A 13,864-nucleotide genomic window follows, 5' to 3' on the forward strand; every position below is an offset into this window, starting at 1 on the left:
TGGGGGGGGGGGCGTGCGCCCCTCAGCACTGCAGGGCCTTGGACGTCTGCCTCAAGGCCCCCCCCTCATGTACACACGTGCACACGCACACATGCACACACACACACACACAACTCACACACTCACGCACACATGCACACACACACAACTCACACACACATTCTCGCACACGCACACACCTCACACAACAAGCACACGCGCACACGCACACACGCACGCGCACTCATATAACTCACACACACGCACACATGCACACACAAGCACACACTCTCTCTCACTCACACACATACGCACACGCGCACACGCGCACGCACAGGGCATCCCGCAAAGCTGAGGGGGTCGCCGTGACCCAGACTCCGGGGAGGAAGCACGTCGCCCCAGAAGCGCCCTCCAAGCAGCGGAGCTCCCCGAGACGGTGGGGAGAGAGAAACTCAGATGACGCCGACGTCCCCGGCCGAGGGGAGCGCGTGGATGGACACAGGCTCCGAAGGACACCGGGCGGCAGTCCTGCCCTCCCTGCGGCAGGTCGGGGCTCCACATCGCCCCGCCGTCCTCGCCCGGCGCGACCGCTCAGAGCGCGGGAGCCTCCCCGGGGCTCTCGCCTGGCGCCTGCGAATCACGCTCTGAGGCTCCTGCTTGGCGCTGCTCAGAAGCCTTTAATCTGCTGACGCGGAGTGCGCAGAGCTTTTTGTTTTTTTCTGCTAGATACGTTACTCTTTCTTCATGCGCCCTCCCCGCCTCCCCGACGGCCTCGTTCTCGAGCAGCCTCAGTTTGTTTCTCAGGATCACGGCAGGAATTCTCTTGCTTCTCCTCGCTTGTAAACATGTCTGCTCTCTCCTTCCTTTCTCTTTCCTCCTTTGCTGAGTCGAGTGCAGCCTTCCAGGACCTGATCCGACCCACGATCCCGTCTCCCGTTAGCAGCTGATCCTCTCTCTCCTAGCACAGAAGCGATTTCTTCGTTTTGTAAACATGCTCGTCATCACGTCTTTTCATTCGAAACACCTGCTCTCATCTTCGCCCTAGTTCTTGAGTTTTGTCAGCAGCAATGTCACCAATTGAAAAACAAACAAACAAACAAACAAAACAAACGTCCTTCGATCATATCCCCCAGTGGAGTCTCACCTTATCCTTACATTTGCTCTAAAGAATACTGGATCCGTCAGGGTCCGGTCAAGAAGACGGGAAGCACGCGAGACGTCCCAGCGGCGAGGATCGAGTGCGGGGAGCTGATTACACTTCGCAGGTGGCAACCGATGGTCGCTGGTGCCAGTTCGAGGCCAGCAGGAATCCCCCATCTGGAGTGCGGTGAAGAAGGAGCCTTTATTCGGCACGATCCCGGCCTACCTCTCCCCGCCCCCTGCCCTGCGCTGCCCGGCTCTTCTCCCATCTGGTCCAGCGAGGGTGTTTCAGCTCCAGGCCGAAATACAGCCCTAGGGGAAGAGGGACGCACACCCCAGGGGCCAGAGAGGAGACGCTTACACAGACAGAACCGGGCCCTCGAACGGTCTGCCCTCATGCAAACCGGGACTCCGAATCCTCGCGGTTTAACTGGTCCAAGAAACAATGTCCTGATTGGTCAGAATGGAGCTGCCCTGATTGGTGGGCGAGGATGCTACTGAGGAGATGGCTGAGCATCTCCAGCTGGTCCGGGAAAGCCTCAGGCCTGCTGGTTGCAACGCAATCCCAGGAACTCCTCTCCAAGGGCGGGCTCGGCCCTGGGGGACACAGCGCGGGAAGGCCGTTCAGTGCAGGCTTCTCCCTGAAGTGCGGTTTCCGTGAGAGGCTTCTGTTTAGAAACGGCCGCCAGGCTGCGCTTTTAAGTAGCTGGGGGCCCAGCCGGCCACCGCCAGCCCTTCCCCGGCAGGTGTCTCCTTCCTCAGGGACCACGGCAGGCTGCGAAGGCGGACGGGACATGCAGCCGGCACAAGGCGGAAGCTGCGGGATCGGCTCCCACCACCGGGGCCGGGAATCGAAGGGAAGAAGTCGGCCTCGTCAGATCAGACTCTGTCCGCAGAGCCTGGGGAGGGGCCCGCGGAGCTCAGAGTGCGGGGAAAGCTTGAAGTGGGGATGGGCGGCGGCTTGGGCATGGGTGAGACTGGGACAGGAAACGAGCGAAAGTTCCCGTCCCGCTCCGGCCCTCCAGCTGCGTCTGTCTGTCGGGCAGAGCCTGAGAGGGAGGGCGCGGGCCCGCACGGCGCAGGAGAAGCGCGGCTCGCAGAACACAGAGGACGGTTTTCAAAGCCTGGTCACTGTCCCACTCGGCACCCAGCACCCTCTTCATACATGCGGACTTGGGAACACAACGCTGGCAACTTCATGCCTTCCCCTAGCAGGACAGAAGCATCCCTCTCACAAACGAGGACCCTCCGCCCCCGAAGAGAAAGATATAAAGATATAAAGTCCCTCGAGTACTTCCAAAGATGGGTGACAGCCGTCTTTCCAAACTGTGGGTTACTCCTCGGATTCCACCCCGGTCCCGCCTGAGCGCCCTCCTACCTGAAGAATAAATGGGTGAACGATTGATTAATGATTAATGCATTGATCATTTAGACAATTAAGCACTAAATAATGATAAGTAAATAAAGTAACAGTGGAAGGAAGGCAGAGAGGAGATGGGTTCGCACACACACAGCATCGTAGCAAACCGGAGGGGAGTGTGTCCATGGATACCGTGCTGCCCCGCAGCTGGCCTCAGCTCTGCGGTTGATGCAATGATTCCCTTCTAACCACGGGGACGACGCCGTCGTTCAGGGAGGACGCCAGGAGCCCTGTGACGAGAACGGCTCTACCACTGACACGCCTGTCGCAGGAGATGGGGGCTCCTCCCCCACAGGACGTCGGTGCAAACGCAGCCCGTGCGCGCTGGGCGGAGCCGGGCCCGGAGGCAGCACCCCGGGGAGCGCCCGTGGGCCAGTCAAGGCCGCAGCCCGCGGGGAGGTCCTGCTTCCAGATAAAGAGCCGCGTGGACCGAAGCCCAGGGCGGCCGCCGTCCTCCGGCCGCTGCAGGCTCAGCGGCCTTTGCTGACTGGTCTCCGCCACTTCGTCACATGCATCTAAGGCTCCTCCGCGCCTCTCCCAGCTCGATCGCTCATTTCCTTACAGCGCGCAGCTCACCGCTGCGGGACGTCTTCCTCGCCTCTGAACGACCTCTCACAAACACAAATGTGTCACTTCGCCCCGTGGCCCCGCCCCTCCCTGGCTGCAGGCCCAGGGGCTTCTGCCCCTCTCCCATCCACTTCCTTCCTCCTGGAGGGCCCCCTCGCCCTGCCGGCAGGGTTCTGAGTGAGGTCTCCCCTGACCGCCCGGAGTGCCACCCACGCACCGGGTTTCTTAGGCCCGCCTCTAGCTTCCGCCCCTGCGCACTCGTAGCTGCGTGACCGCTTCGCGCTGCTGTGGCCTTTGTGTCTCTTTCCCCCTTGCACCCTGGCTCCGGGCCGGCGAGGACCTCCTCTGTCCGCGGCACGCAGAAGAAGCTGGCCCTAAATGAGGGAGGGTGGACGAGGCTGGAAGTGGTCACGGTCCGTGGAGCCAGGAAGCCCCAGGAGACAGATCGCTTTTCCAATACGCATGGTCGACGAAAAGGACCAGACTCGCCCAGTGCCGTGCACACGTCATTATGTCATAATATACAATATAGAGAAACTGTACGTGCGCGCGCGCGCACACACACACGCACGTTATGCATTTGAGATATAATGGAGGGAAATGAAAGAATACTCCCCAGTAGATCTTTCTCTCAACTATACTCATTTGTTACCATATTTGATCATATCTAAGATGTATTTTAACTTCAAAATTGTTAAAATGTTGAGATACGAAAAAAGCGATGTCATCAATTCTAAGACTCGTTTCCACTTCTAAGATGTTGTTCCATTTATCCGGCACCGCGTGACTCACTGCAGATGCTCAGCGGTATCAACGACCACCGTTTAGATGCTCCTGGACTCTGTCCACCAGGGATTTGTTCAGGACGTGGCCGCAGGGGTGTGTGCCCTCCCAGGGCCTGAGGCCTAAGCGGGGCAGACCTGAGCTTCTGCAAGCGGCTCCCACAGCTGGGGCTGGAGCAACGCCTCCAATTTCATCGACAGGTAGGCTCTGGCACCTTCCACGTACCAGGCCTGGGGGCCCGGTGATGAAGGGAATCCGTCACGGTCACCGTGCCTGCAGGGCCCGCGTCAAGGATGGTCGTCAGGCGTGGATCAGATGCTCCCTACGCGCTGGCGACCAGCATTTCTATCACGAGGCAGGAGAGGGTGACGGGGACAGAGCCCGTAACGTGTCCTATGTAAGAACACCGTCTGCCCTAGCTGCGAAGGGAAGGTCCCCATTATGGCCATTGCCCTGTCTTCCCATGTGATTTGTCTCTATTTTTTCGTTTAGCCAACTGTCTTTATTGCTGGTGACACCAAAATAAAGTAACACGTAAAAAAATAATGATAATAAACAAGGAGAAGCATGTTCAGCGAGGCTCCTCACCCGGGCTCCGGCTCTGGTCTGAGGACGGGATCGGCATGCTCTTCCTCTCCTCGCCGCCTGCGGGGAGCTCGCCGATAAAAACGCTCAGAACAGCAGCTCGCCATGGCCACATCCTTCTCTCAAGTCACAACGGGAACATTTTTAAACCCGCTGCTCCTGACATCTACTGATTTACTGGCCAATTTCGTCGCATGCTTGCTGAAGCCTGCGAGATGCATTCTGCCACCAGGCCGCCGTCAGCAAGGTCAGCGGCAGACGTGGGAGACCGCGGGGTGGGGGCGAGGGGAGGCGGAGCCCGGCACCGTTCCCGCTACGGCAGCTCCCTAACATATCGTAAAATCTACAGTTGTTAGTTCATTTTACTTTTTTTTTTTCCACTAAATGCATTCAGCAGCAATGAGCTAAAAAATTAAACTGCATGTTTGGGGAAAAATTATTTCTATCTTTCAAGAATGTTGGCGATAAATATGTAACAGGCACAAAATAGTGGCCAATATTGACCATCCGCCACGCCCCTGAGGGACAAGGTGACATCAGAGTCCACATCGAAGTCAGAGACACAGGCGCACGGCGGAAGCGGCGGTGATTTTAATGAGATGGCGCCCGAAGATGCTCATGGGACACAAGGCGTTGCGGGAGGCGAAGTCACTTTTCACTCCGAGTAGCTAGACTTCACATCAAACAGCTGTTTTCTAAATTAATCTTGACCATTTTCAATTTCAAATCTCCTTGTGCATAGACAAAAAGCGAAGAAATCTCTATTAATAGGCTGGCTCCGTAACAGAAATACTTTGCAAGCAGTTCGATGATGCGGTTTTATATCAATGTCGTCGGATGTTTCGAACAGAAAACCGGATGATTGCAGTAATTGCTAAATTCTTCATGCGATTCATGGGGTCAAAGGGAAGCCTTTGAAGTTTATTTTGATGAAGGTGAAACATTATTATTCATATTCTTGTGTATTCACTTAAAAGTTCAACACTGAACGTAAAATGATTTGTTTTGTGTGAGGATGTGAACACAAATTTTAATGGAGCCGACTATCATGGCAAAAACAAGCTTCTTACTGAAATAAAGTCTATCAATCAGAATTTCACTTTGAATTAATTACGGTGCATCCATAATTCATAACGGCGTTCAGACCAGCTGAGTGGTTTCACTCGTCACAATAGGAGCTTAATTATTAGATGTACACATTTTTATCATATGCACAGGATAACTAAAACACATGTTTCTCGGTTAATGGTGATGTTAATTTTTTTTTAATGTGTTTTCTCCAACAAATGATACTGAGAAAACTAGATAACCCGGGAAATAAAAATAAACCCTGATCTCTACATGATTCGGTTTAAAAATGTTAAATCAGAATGACTCCTAGACCTGAGCACGAAGCTAAAGCCACAAAACACACACTTTTATCTTCATCATAACTTGTGGACACAAAAACACTAACTAGAAAAGAAAAGAAAAAGGTAAGTCAGACTTCATCAATATTATGAACTTGAAACACAGTTGAGAAGGAAAAAGGCAAGATCTGGGCAGCAGAAAATGTTCACAGTGCCTGTACCTGACAAAAGACAGGTACCCTTGAGTGTATTACTTTAAATTCCAACAGATCAATAATAAAAACAAACAATCTAATCTGAAAAGAGGCCAAAGATTTGAACTGACCGCTCACAGAAGAAAGTATGTGCTCGTCTACACAATCATGAAAAAGAACACGGTAGCATTCATCAGTCACGAGCGATGGGCATAGTGAACTTGGAACAAGACACGGCTTTCTGTGCAACGAAGGGTGCCGTTAACAAGACTGAAAACACCCAGTGTTACCCTGAATTTGAGCGACAGGATCACTCATACGCGGCAAAGTACGGTTACTCCGAAAGATAGATGATAAAGTTAAACGCTCTTACCACGCAACTCAGCAACTCCACTCCAAGGCACGCAGATAAGAGAAACAAGAGAAGATGACCAGAAAGCGACTTGCAAAATGAAACCCAAAGCAGTTTTATTTACCATAGCTAAACCCCGGAAGTCATTCGACTTCCACCAACAAGAGGTTGGATAAAACATTATGCTGAGAAAAAGAAGCCAGACACAAAACACACGCTTACGAGTTACGATTCTTTTGACCTTAAAGCTCAGTAGTCGGCAATCCAATTCGTGGAGAGAGGAGTCAGAGCAGCGTCCTCCCTGGGCCTGCAGCTCAGAGCAGCGTCAGGGAACTCTCTGAGAGGAGGAGCTATTTATGTCTGAGGAGGATGCTGGTTACACAGAAGTCTATGTGCTTATCGAGCTTATAACTCAGACATTTTCTTCAGGTAGTACTTCAACAAGAAAGCAAAATTAGAAAAATTCTATGCATGGGGTATGCTCCTGACTAAATGTTTGTGTTTTCCCCAAATTCGTATGTTGGAACCCAGTCCCCAAAGAGATGGCGTAAGGATGTGGAGGCGTTGAGCAATGAGGAAGCCGTGGGGGTGGAGCCCAGGATGAGGCCCCGGCTGGTGAGACAGGCCCTCGATGTAATAAACTGTCAATCAGAAAAAAAAAATTAAATTACATAAGTTAAACTGTTTTTTCTTCTCTCTCATACTCCCCAAACTGTCCCAGTTTGGATGGCAGGTCCTACGCGGGAGCCACTCACCGACCGCACGCAGGAGGTTATGGCTTGTCCGCACGAGCAAAGATGAACCAATGGCAGAGTCCAACTACGGGACAACAGAATCGACCAGCACCTTGCAAATACCACAAATTTGGGAAATACATGCGGGTCGCATCTTCTGAGAGGCAGACCCCACGCTGGGAGCTGGGGGGAGGCTTTGGGGCCCACGCATCGTTGCAGGCTGGGTTCGCAGAGCAGATCGACTCCCAGCAGCTGATCGGGGCGCCCCTGCGACCAGGACCTGCGGCTGAGAAAGACGCGCCCCAGAGACCAGGCCTCTCGCCGAAGCCCCGCCCACTGGGGGAGGGGGTCGCGAAGCTGCGCCTGCCCTGGGCCCTGGGTGCGGGTCACCACCAGAACCGGCGCGCCTTGGGAGAGGTGGCTGTGTCCAGCGAGGCCAGCGCCCTGGGGGCTGTGCCCCGGCAGCGCCCCCAGCACCCCAGAAGGGAGGTCGTCCGTTCCCGAAGGTGGCTCTGGGCCCTGTCGCGGCATCCGCCAGGCTCGTTCTGGGCTGGGCGGCTCGGGTTGCGCGCCCCGCGCACGATGTGGTTCTGGTGCGGGGACGATCGTGTCTGTCCTTCACATGCAGGCGTCTGCCGTCACCCGGTGGCAGCCGGCGGCAGCCCTGCTGCCATCCCAGGGGGGCCACTGGCGCCGGCCCTGCCGGTGTGGTCATGCTTCGTGGCCCCTCGGCTGGGAGGGCGCCCACACCGGGGCCCCCGAGGCGGCACCCTCAGAACCAAGCTCCTGGTGGCACAGGCAGGAACCCGGCTCCCGCGGCGACGTGGGGCGTCTTCAGCCTGTGTCGCTCTGAGCTCTGCCCTTCCCGCCCGGCTCTTCACAGAGGTGGGGGGTGCCGAGGGGAGCACCCACAGGTGCGGGGACACCGCCCTCCCTGGGCGGCCGTGGCGCAGTGCGCAGGCAGGACCTCAGGTTCCCAAGGGCCACGCTTCCTGCTGGGTGATGGCTGCCTTCTTTATCACCCCCCCCTTCCCCGCGCCTGGTAATGCTGTCCGGCTGGTTGTAATTCAGTCTCATCACTTTCTAATAACATCTGAAACCAGCAGTTTACCAAAAGGCCATTTAACAAAAGGCCACGCACAGGCACAAAAGAAAAAGCGACGAATTATCTTCACAAAGGAAAACAACCGAATTCCCAGAACAGCCTTTGCCGCGAACGGTTCTCTCGCGTCATGTGCTCCAACTGCTGATTCATTCTCCTTTCAAGGCCTGTTTTTTTTTTTTCCCCCGAACACTTTGGTGTAAAAGAAAAAGAAAGACCAATTCTCCTAAGCAAAGCTGGTAATTTGGTAAATATCGTTTTCCAAAACTCAGCCCTATAAATCTCATTTATCGATCACAAGCAATCAAAAACTTTTTCATTTTTAAAAGTCCTGCTCCCGGCTCTAAAACTCTGTCTAGTTTTTATTTACAGGTCATTTTTTTTTTTAAGCCAAAATTGTCAATCATCACGAAGGACGATTTGGATCAGAATCTAAGGGAGAGTTTCACATCAAACAGAGCAGTCGGGGGAGCTGTTCGAACACGAGGTGTTGGCGTTACTCTCTTAACAGCAGTGATGGTGGGGGAGGGGGGCCAGCCCCAGCCAAGGTGGAGGGGCGGAAGTTGAGGTGGGAAGTCTTCAGGCACGGCACGCCGCAGGTGCTCAGCTATGTCGTCTAAGCACACCGAAAGGAACTGAACTAGAATAGGCCCAACTCTCGGGGCTCCCCACATGAGACACCCTGACCCCACCAGCAGGAGAGGAAGGGCCCCCGGACGTCTCCTTCTGCCTGTGAGAGCGAACCCAGGAGGCTGTCCAACCCCCGAGAACTGGAATGTCGGAGCTCGGGCTCCCGATCTAACGTGAGAAGAAACCCCCTACTCCGTGCACGGAGACTCCTGTCCCACTCCAGCCCTGGGCGCAGACCATGCTGATGCCCCAGGCGAGCCCCGTGGTGGCCACAGCCCCAGGGACGCAGCTTCCGAAACAGGCAGAATGCATGAGGTGAGAATCCAGGGGTGCAGGGCCCCCGCCACGGTGTCCTGTGTGACCTTGGGCCCCTGAACAGACTCTCCGGAACCTCAGCTGCGGAGCTCGCCCCAGCTGCTCCCTGACGTCACCAAGACAGCTAAGGACAGCGCTGCACCTCTGTCTTAAGGAAACCTGCGCCTTAGGAGAGGGCATTCGCTTCGAGGCCCAGCGAGCACGTTGTCCGCACTGCCATGGCCCATGGACGCCGGGGCTGCGGGCTCGTTGCCTGTCCTGCGGGCAGCAGCCATGAAGAGGTGGCCGTGTGGCTTCGGTAATGGGCCCGGTCAACTGTCAAGGGGGGTATTTGGCAGCATCACGAACAGACCCGTGAGGAGAATCGCTGTGACGCGTGACAGGGATTAATAGCTCTTGGTGACAAATCCCACACACGCCTTTCGAAATCACTATTACCGATGCCCACACGAGCTGCTCGCTAGAAGCAAAGGCAAAGACAGGCAGCCCTGGTTCTCCTCCGAGCGCGCCCGGCTCTCTTGTTTAAAACACTTGCTGTCTGCACTTTGACGTTTGTTTCGCAGTGAGTTCTCAAAACACAAAGCCACAGGCTTCATTAGTGGATGCTCACAGAATTACATGCGAATGCAGCTACATGTGTGAATGATCACACATTTAAATGTTAAAAATGGAAGAACAGAACAATTGTCACAGGAAGCTTTTTTCCAAAAACAGAACTGGCCACACATTCTTTTTCTCCTTGTTCCTGATTTGAAAAATAAATTTCACAAAATATCACATGTGCGTTGTGTGCATTTTTGCACAAGCAGATGATAAAATGGAAGAAAATGAAGATAAGCTATAGATACGACCCAGAGGTGTCCATTGTACTTTACCTACTGTTCGGTAAACTTTATTACGAAGATGAAACAAATATGTCTTTCATATTACGAAGTAGTCTTGCAAAAAAAACCTATTTAACTGAAATTACCCAATTAAAACATATTCAGAATCGGCCTACAAGAGCTCTACAAAAATGTTATCGGGAGCAGCGAGCGTCTCTGCGGGTGAATCACCCTGGGCGTGTAAAGCACTGTGTTTCCCGATGACACACGAGTGTGTCACCTCTGCAACCAGGGACCCCCCCCCACCCCCACCACCAACCCCAGCACACAGCAAAGCGCCTCGCATCTGGCAGCGGCCGAATAAATACAATATTACGCATTTCGTGGAATAAATCAGTGAACAGAGGTTATGTAAATAACGACAAGTCCTAATGACGCGGGCTTCCCCGCCAGCTCATTTCACAAGCAACGCGAGCGAGGAGGTGGAGGGCGAAGGAGGCAGCTCGCGCGGCGGGAGCCGCGTCCGTAAACCCCGGGTCGCCCTGCGCTCTCTTGCTGCAGGTCATTTTGAAACGGCCCAGCAGGGAGTCTGGGGCACGCGCTGGCCAGCGCGATTTGTCTCTATGCGAGTCCTGGTGGCGGTGGCGGTGCCCCAAGGACAGGCGCGGCAGCCACCCGAGGCCAGCGGCTCCCTCCACCTCCGCGGTGACATGTGGCGTTGAGAGAAAGCGACTCAGCCCGGCGGTTTGGGGAAGATGCCCGCGCTCTGCAACACCTGAGAGCCGCAGACGCGCGTCCGGATCGCGGCGGCCCCGGGGCGCCGAGCTGGGGGGCGCCGAGCTGGGGGGCGCCGAGGCTGGGGCGGCGGCTCCTGTTCGGGGGTGGGGGGGGGGCGTTAGGGCCGCTGCGGCCTGAGCCGACGTGGTTCCCTGTGCGACACCGCGTCTCGCAAGCCAAAGAAGTGCGTTTTCTTGTTGTTCGTCTGCAACGGAAGCTGCTTTTCTTCTTGAAACCATTACTCATCAGAAACATACCAAGTTAGAAAAAAAAAAAAAGACGAAGAGAAAAGAACGGCTGCCTGAAATTCATGTCGCGTGTCTGTCCAGGGGCCGTGTCTGCGATGTTCCCCTGAAGGAAACACAGCGTCGCGAAAGGGACCAAAACCGCCAGCACTGGAGGCCGAAACTACCCGACAAGAGACTCAGCTGAAACCGTGGGGCGGCCCGGCGGCGGGGGCGCGCGTGCGCGGGGCTTGCTCGCTGGCCTTCGTCAGGGATGCGGACCGAGGTCCAGGGCCCAGCACGCGCCGCCCTCCGCCTCCACCGAGACCCCGCTGCGCGAAAGCAGGCGAAACGCGAGCAAGAACAAACGGAGAACAGCGTGATTCCACCACGCTGGGGACGAGACTGGCAGAGGGAAAACGACAGAGCTTAAAAAGAAAAAATACCTACACAAAATATGCATAAAACAGACCCAAAAAAGGGAGTGTTCCCAGCAGCGTTCCAAAATAACCACGTGGTCCGAGCCATCGAGAGCAGGAAAAACGCGTGACCTCGGGCTGCGCGCGGAGCAACCCGGTGACGACCTGTGCGCGGTGGCGCCGCTCGCGGCTCCCGGGCTGCGGCTCGCCCCAGGCAGACGCTGGAAGAGCCCCGACCCGGGTGCGGGGGAGCCCGGCCTCGGGGTCCCCTGGGCTTCCGGGAGGCAGGGGACACGGTCTCGGCCTGCACTGGCAGTGGGCGAGGACTCCTGACAGCCAGAAGCGAGCTCCCCGGGGCGCAGAGGGAACCCCGCTCCCGCAGGCCAGGGCGGGGAGACCGCGCAGCGTGGGGCTCGCTCAGCCCCGCCCGCTTCGGCGACACCGGCTCCCGCGAGCCCCAGAAGAGTGGCACTGGACACGGGTTCCCCCATCCTTAGAACCGTCCAGGCACCACGTGACGTCACTCATGGTTACAGGCCACTGCGAGCCAGGAGACCGACCTGATCTCCCCCCGCCTCCCCCACCACGGGTAAACTCATGGGACTCGCCCGGCAAGGTGGCCGCGCAGAGAGCAGGTAGCACAACGACTGGCACGTGGCGCGCTCTCAAAGCGGCGCTGCCGGTGCTTAACCTGCAGTCCTGGGGCGCACCGCCCTTTCCCGGCCTCCCGCAGGGCAGCCTGGTCCCGCCCCGGCGGCCCCCCCTCGGCTGCAGCTGGTTGGACCGCGTCAGCTGCCAATCATCCTGATTCTTGAGGATGCGGGCTAAGGGGCAGGGAGGCTGGAAGAGTTAGCATGTGGATCATACTTGTAAAGGACTACCACAAACATCGCTGATGGCAAAATCCAGGACTCGATGAACGCGACAGAACGAAAGGAAACCCCCTTCTCTTGAGCCAGTCAAAGCGGGTTCTGTTCGTTACAGCCAATGGGTTCCAGGTGGAGCCGACGCTCACAGATGCCAGTCTCCTCTCCGCCCCCATTAACGGGAAAGCCGCGGGGGAGTAGAGGCGGCTCGCATCTCTCCAAGGTCTTCCGGTGAGTCCGGAATAGATCCGGGCATGGCACCAGCCTCTCCTGACCCACAAACCGGACCCGGCCGTCTACGTCACTTCCCGTGTTTAGATAATGAGAGATTTCATTCGACAGGCTATTAATTATTTTACTCAGCAGGAGTATTAAGTAATTATATCATCTTACGACAATGAATGAACACGGGAAATTTTAGAACTGACCTTGTTACTAATTGTACTTTTAAATATTCATCTGTACACAGTGAAAATTCATCCATCGTTTAATCTCAAAATTTTTAATGTTTTTAGTCTTCAATGAACCAAAAGATTGTTTCATACTCAGCATTTTGGGAAAAATCCATTAAATGGATAATAATAGCAATAATGCTAGTAAAAAAAAAAAAAAAACCACAGTAATACAAGCTAACATGATAGAGAGGCTGCTGTGTGACATTTTATAGATTAAGCACGGAGATTGACTGATTTGCACAACTCACACAGCCAGCGGTGGGAGAGCCGGAATCCGAACCCACACGACTCAGAGACAGTGGGCACCGGGGTGGCTCAGCCAGAGTGGCGCCCGCCTCCCCACTGCCATGCGCATCGGCTGCTAACAGCACCTCGCCTAGGAAGTGATGGCCCCCGACCCTGCGGGCCACAGCCGTCAGCCTCGCAATACGGGGTACAGAAGGCTGCGGCCGGCCTCGAAAGGGTTAGTGACTCGGCGGTGTGATTTAGGGTTCACAGCTCCTCATCCCCAACCTGGATCCCTCCTGAGAGCACCCCGCCCTGCTCAGCTTTCTCCTCCCCTGGTCTGAACTTCTTTATTTGTTACAGTTTTTTCCCTCCGAGGCGCACTGGCCTCATGATCACGTGACCTGAATCTCTGTCTCAGACTCTGCTCCTCGGAAACCTGACCGGAGACACCTCACGCCACGTCCTCGAAGAAGAACCGCAGCATGTGGAAGGCAGCAGGAGCGGTGGGGGTGCCCAGCCACCGCGGCTCTCGGTGGCCCGCCTGGGGGGCTGTAGGTCCCGTCTCAGCCGTCGCCGGCTCCGCGGCCTGCCTTCACTCAGAGTCTGGAGGTCTTACCACTGAGGGAGGGGATGCCACCACCGGGGCACGGGAAGAGCCCTCCGGACGCGAGGCCAGGCAGCCGCCTGGTCACCTGGGCCGCCTCTAAGCGCGCCAGCCTCACCCCTGGGGCAGCTTAGCCCGGGCGCCACGAGATCGAAATAACACTCGTGCTCTTAGGCGACCCACGAGGCGTTTCTTGGTGACCTGCGAGGCGTTTCCGGGTGTCCCATGCACAGTTAACACGGGAATGGGTAATAAGGGTTTGGTCACCAGGGTCTCCAGCCCATCGGCGACGAGAGTTGGGTCTGCTGACCAGGCAG

The sequence above is a fragment of the Rousettus aegyptiacus genome, unplaced genomic scaffold (genome assembly GCF_014176215.1).
Source record: "Rousettus aegyptiacus isolate mRouAeg1 unplaced genomic scaffold, mRouAeg1.p scaffold_m13_p_8, whole genome shotgun sequence".
Classification (NCBI taxonomy): domain Eukaryota; kingdom Metazoa; phylum Chordata; class Mammalia; order Chiroptera; family Pteropodidae; genus Rousettus; species Rousettus aegyptiacus.